Source organism: Gastrolobium bilobum, unplaced genomic scaffold, assembly GCF_033153095.1.
Source record: "Gastrolobium bilobum isolate Gb01-03AN ecotype WA unplaced genomic scaffold, APGP_CSIRO_Gbil_v1 utg1760, whole genome shotgun sequence".
NCBI classification, from domain to species: Eukaryota; Viridiplantae; Streptophyta; class Magnoliopsida; order Fabales; family Fabaceae; genus Gastrolobium; species Gastrolobium bilobum.
In genome coordinates this window covers 84,157-91,035 of record NW_026898174.1, presented here as the reverse complement: position 1 = coordinate 91,035, position 6,879 = coordinate 84,157, and the positions used below count along the sequence as shown (strand labels likewise).

Here is a 6,879-nt window from a genome sequence, read left to right as displayed (position 1 = left end):
CCAACATAGGTCCTTTGTACTGGTTATACATTAATTATGTATAACACCAAGAGCTAACTTTGTAATATAAAGGTTTCCATTTTTAAGGATAATTAAGCATTTGAAGTGCATAATTTCTTTGGAATCTTCGGGTAAGTATATAGTTGGTAAATTCTTACAATAAACCTAAAAAGTTAATTGTAAAATACATAATTTATTAAGGGAAAATTATTTCTACATTCGTTTTACGTACAACAGTGATAGATATATGGTTATGATTCTCCACATTTAATGTTTTCACATTTTGTATGGTTATGATTCCCCACATTTAATACTTTCACGTATATATATGGCAAATATCTGATTGCTACAAGTAAAACGGTTGCAGAAAAATCAAACCCATTTATTAAATTAGGAATAGTAGACAATTTTACATTTCAGTATGTGATAGTTATTTCTAATGGTCCCCATTATGCATGGAAAAAGTTAAAGCGTGATTGCGTGTCATTGAAATGAGGTACTGTTATTTCATTTTCAAGTGTAATTAAATAGTTGAAAGTAAAAGATGCAACTACTAGAAGTATGTGCTTATATGCACGAATACGTTAATTAACCTGCGCTTATAAGATCAATTCAATTAACCTACGCTCAAAAGATGCAATACATTGATTTTTGTATTAAAACTTGCAGGAACTTTTAAAATTCTAATGTTTTTGGCAGGTTCTTATAATATCTATCAAGTTTTAAATTCGAATTTGACAATTTCCCACCTATCAAGTTAAAAATTTAAATTTGAAAAGTTACTAAAAGAGAAAAAATTGAAAGTTACTTCAAGTGTGAAAAAAAAGTGAATATTAAGAGAGAGAGCAACACATCAACAAAAGTGAATATTAAAAGAGACAGCCATGTATGATCCTATTTATACACGCAATTAAAGGTTTTCTTAAAGTTTTTTTTAAATATAATAATACACTTTCCAATTCCAATAATACACTTAACAATTCCAATGTAGAAAGTAATGGGATTTTAAATGATGTGTCTGCTACCAAAAAATGTTCAACTATTCTCCCATTCTCACCTATATCAAGTTTAAAATTCAAATTTTAAAAAAGTAGTGGAATATTAATACAAATGTCTGCCAACAATTAATGTTGAACTCATTTTCCACCCAATAAAGTTTAAATTTCGAATTGTGCAAATTTACTAAAGCAGAAAAGATTTTAAATGGTTTCTAGTGTGAACACAAACTTGAAATTGAAAGATAGAGTGACACGTCAGCAAACTTGTCAAAGAATAACATTCCCTTTTAATATACTAGTTGATTACCCATGAGATGCACGGAGAAAAACAAAATCGGTTTGTTTGTCCCGTAAACGAATTAATAAGAAAATCGGTTTGTTCGTATGACATAAACGTGTAACTTTTAAGGTAGGAGCAAAAAAAATATATAGTAATTTAAACACAGTAAATTCCATGGTTGACAGCAAAATCTCCATTAAAAAAATATAAATGTCATGTTGACAGCAATATAATAAGAAATATGCCCAACCGATACTCACAACAGTAGTAAAATATCGTCCGCCGTGCACTATTGGTATTTGCTGCTGTTCGAAATGAATCATAAACAATATTTGGAAAAGAAAAAATTATTGAAAGGAATTATATAGTTTAGGCAGATGAATAATTCAGAATTACAATGAAAAACCTTTGGCTCTGAAAAATGACAAGGGAATAATATACTGATTGTGCCTCGAATACTGAATCTGCATAACAATAAAAAATTAGCAGAAAAATAGGCATAACAACTAAAGGAAATCAACAAAGAAGATTAAAAAATATTTTCTGATAAAAAATTGAGATCTTACCTGATACCAAACAACAATTTTATCTCTTTGTAGAAATAACCAAGTATACTACACTAATCTTTGAAATACAGTGGATCTCATTTGAATTATGAACGAAAAGAATTCTCGCATGCTAACAGTGGATCTTGGATTAGTCCTACCATGGGATGTATAAGATCGCTCGACATCATCACGATAACCATCTTCACCATAAGGAAATAACAAAGGATACTGCAATCCAAGATACACCGGATGCTTGACATCTAGACGCTGCAAAACTCTATCTTGTGTCTCAACAACAATATCCATATCACCCAATGCGCTATCTATATCCCCAACAATAAGAGCAGCAACTTCTGACGCAGACGGAAGATTATAAACTCTGCCATCACTGCCACGCTTTCGAATAAGCCTCAACTTCACTCCACTAAAGTCATCTTCCCTATATCGATCTCTAGCGTACCTAAAAGATTGAGCAATACTGTTGTGTTTATCCAGCATTTCCTTCAATGATAGGACAATATCAGGATCAAGCATATCTTCACTGTTTATCGAACTGCAAGAATAATGTCATAAAAATAAGTAAAAAATAAATAAAAAATATACACCGTAATTGATATATGACAATAGATTAGAAAATAATGTGCCTTAAACAACCCAATCTGTTGTCAACTTCATTGTCAGTATCGTATATATATAGCTGAGCAAATTTTGGAGTATGACTGTCAACTGGAATAATGTTGCCTATTAAATGATGCACTCATCCCCCAACTCTAAAACAATAAGGGCCAGAAGCTTGATTCACTGATCCGTCCACTTTTGCTCCAAAGGAGGTGAAGGAAAATATCATATTGTATGCTCGAATATTTCGTAAATAGTGGCAGCTCTTGATATTTGAATTATCATGCAAATTAAGCAAAGCATCAGGAGGAACTTTCAATAAAGGAAGTTTTACTTTTCCATTTACGCAGCACAAACCAAACTCTGGTGTGTGGGTTTATGATTTTTTTTCATTTCTCTCCTCGTACCACAAATGTGCTCCGCATTTCTCGCAAACAAAAGTAGGATCCCCCGCATCCCAATAATCTTAATAAATACAAACACGGAGAAATCACGATAGATGCATAAATTAGGTTCGAAAGAAAAAATGAACAAAATTTAAATTGATGCAAATACCTTCACTGTTAGAAGTAATGTTAGGCACAATGGAATTATTCATATAAGTACCTGTAGCATAAAGAAAAAATGACACGAAGATATCAGAAATCATTTCAATACGAACATTTTGAATATTTTTTCTTGCTATAAGTAGAATTTAATTACTATAGGGAATTTCGTAATAAAAAAACCACAAAAAATTGTGATAGTATGTCGTGCGTGCTCATATTAATATGGTTATGTTGTAAATACATAATGAATAACGTTTTTTTTTATCTCACTTTGTTTGAGGGCATGCGTTGCAGCACTACTTCCATAGGTATCACCTGGAGTAGAATATTGTATCCTTTACAACAATAGAAAATTGAAATAGTGTTAATTCAGTTATATGGTTTCACAAAAGTAGTAACAATATACAGTTACTAATAAAAAAAATTCATTCTGATCATACCTTGTCATGGAGTCAGAATTAGATATTGTAGTAAGAGTTGAATGTATGGACACAACATCATTAACATCTATTCCTATTTTTGAAATTTCAAAAGTTGAGTAATTAATATACCACGCATAAAATGAATGAACAATAAGTAACACATGACAAATTACCTGTTAAGTCTTCCATTCGAGTTATATTGTCTATATTAATAAAACGCCTAGAATTCTTCTTTTCAGCCAGTATGCTTTTTCGCCTCATTCTAGCATTTTTGGTATCTATCAAAAAATATGAGGATGCCAATTTTTTGAACCAAATGAATTACGAAGCAAACGATAAAATTAAATACTTACGGAGCTATTTTTTTATCAAACCAAATGAATTTAATTGACACAATTTGAATATTTTGAATACGAACATTTTGAATATTTTTTCTTGCTATAAGTAGAATTTAATTACTATAGGGAATTTCATAATAAAAAAACCACACAAAAAATGTGATAGTATGTCGTGCGTGCTCATATTAATATGGTTTTGTTGTAAATACATATTGAATAACGTTTTTTTTTATCTCACTTTGTTGGAGGGCATGAGTTGAAGCACTACTTCCATAGGTATCACCTGGAGTAGAATATTGTATCCTTTACAACAATAGAAAATTGAAACAGTGTTAATTCGGTTATATGGTTTCAAAAAAGTAGTAACAGTATACAGTTACTAATAAAAAAAATTAATTCTGATCATACCTTGTCATGGAGTCAGAATTAGATAACGTAGTAAGAGTTGAATGTATGGACACAACATCATTGACATCTATTCCTATTTTTGAAATTTCAAAAGTTGAGTAATTAATATACCACGCATAAAATGAATGAACAATAAGCATAAAATCTTAGATAAGATGACAAATTCCAACATAAAAATCAATTAAAACAACTGATTTCTTTTTATAATAATTTTTATATATATTTTTTAAACTACAGATACATAAAAAACCAAAAATCTTTTTTCTAAAAAGCAAAAAATTTTAATTTAAAAAAAAAAGCAGAATTCAAAAATCAAATATTTTTTTAAAAAAAAATATTTCTAAAATTAAAAGGCATAATGTTTTTTTATAAGTCAATTCAAATAGACCCTTAATTATTTTTATTTTCTCACAAAATCGGTTCAAAAACGGTTTAGAAGCTATTTATATTTCAGAAGCGATTCATACTTCAGAGCCAGATCAAAATTCATTTGAGTATTTAGTTGATTCAATTTAATTTTTAAATTTATTTATAAAATCAGTTCAATTCTTAAAATTAGTTGAGAAAAATGTGTTTCCATTCCATTCGATTCAATTTGATTTGGTTCGATTATTTTACACGTCTTAATAACAACGTAGAATGTGAGGTTTATGTTGTGGAGTCAATCACCCCCTAACAATGGGTGGGAAAAAATAGAAGGAAACGCAAACTTTTAAAATAAAGTTTCATTTTTTTATTTTAGATAAAAAAAGGTTATCACTATAGTAAAATTAAAAGTATCTTCTATGTACTGAAAAAAAATATCTTCTACTATATTTTCTTTTTCGCTAATAGATTTGCCTTCAGCTAATATTCTTTTCCCACCATCCATATTTAAATTCAAAATTTTAAACCATTTCAAATTCCGAATTTTAGATCAGACGACCAATTACAACATAAAAAGCAATTAAAACACCTGATTATCCAATTAAAATAATGAATGAACAATAAGCAGCACATGACAAATTACATGTTAAGTCTTCCATTCGAGTTATATTGTCTACATTAATAAAACACCTAGAATTCTTCTTTTCAGCCAGTATGCTTTTTCGCCTCATTCTAGCATTTTTGGTATCTATAAAAAAATATGAGGACGCCAATTTTTTGAACCAAATGAATTACGAAGCAAATGATAAAATTAAATACTTACGGAGCTATTTTTTTATCAAACCAAATGAATTTAATTGACACAACCTTTGTTTTATCAAACAGAGAAAGTAATGTTACCGTTAATAATATTACGAAGCTGTTGTCTGTTACAGCTCAACTGATTGTGTACATTGCCTACTTCGTAAAGTCTACATGTTATAAAAAACAACAATCAGAAACAACATCGAATGGAACTAAAAGGTATTTGAAATCAACCATTAGAACGCAACACAAAAAGAACTCAGAGCGAAATAAAAAATACCTGCTGGCCTGGGTGTCAATGAACGGAGATAGATTCTCTACAAAAGAGAACAAATACACAACCAATAAACGTGTGTTCTGTACACTGATATGAACTCGTACACGGTGAAGAAAAAAATTTAATAAAATTTAATAAACTCATGCTTTTGGCCTTCCACTCGCTTTAGAAGTAATAGGTTCCAACTTGTTTGGAAAAAGTATAGAAGAATGGAAATCTGCATTATGTCTGTATGAAAGAGTTCCTAATGCAGAGATCCAAAAGGTACTTAAAGTAAGCTTTGATGCTTTGGAGGAAGAAGAGAAGGGTGTTTTTTTTTTACATTGCTTGTTGCTTCAAAGGCTTTGGATTGATGGAGGTGGAGAATATACTTCATGCTCACCACGGTCACTGCATGACATATCACCTTGGAGTGTTGGTTGAAAAGTCTCTCATAAACATTAAGTATGGTGTGTTGACACTTCATGACTTAATAGAGGACATGGGTAAGGAAATTGTCCGACAGGAGTCACCTAAAGAGCCTGGGAAACGCAGTAGATTGTGGTTCCATGAAGATATAGTTCAAGTTCTAAAAGACAATACGGTAAGACTGACATGATTGGTTTGGTTTTTCATCTTGAATCTTGATTTGTCTCTTTCACTATTATATGCTAATGACAAGTCATTTATTCCTTTGTTTACAATCTTTTGTTTACAGTATTAGTTCACAATGCTTTCCCTTTATAACATGCATATCAATGTCCTAACACACGTAATTTATTTTGTGATTGACTGTTGCTTTTTGTGTTTCTAAAGGGAACTAGTAATATTGAAATCATATATCTAGATTTCCCAAATTTCGAAGATGTAGTGAAGTGAGATGGAAAGGCCTTCAAGAAGATGACAGGGCTAAAAACACTTATTATTTTAAATGGTCAATTTTTGGAAGGTCCTAAACAATTTCCAAACAGTTTGAGAGTGCTAGAATGGTGGGGATTTCCTTCACAGTCTTTACCATCTAATTTTCGTCCAAGGAGACTTGCCATCCTTATAATAACCCTCACATGTAGTGTTGGATTTAATTATGAAGTAATGATTTTAATCATGAAATTGAAGAATAAATATTATAAGAAAAGTAGAAGAAAAAGAAATAAAGTCACATTTGGTGAAAAAAGAGTTAAAATGACAGTTAAGGAGTAAAAATGCGGGTAAATAAAGTTACCCTAAAGTGAAAAGTAAAATTATAAATATTACCATAAAAATATTCTGAACTAATGGTTAAAGTTAGAATGA

The 6,879-nt window shown here is 30.2% G+C and overlaps 1 pseudogene; it reads left to right on the top strand.

Annotated features, from left to right (window-relative positions):
• Positions 1-5,748: 5,748 nt before the first annotated feature.
• On the top strand, positions 5,749-6,879 carry LOC133313562 (disease resistance protein RPP2B-like; annotated as a pseudogene).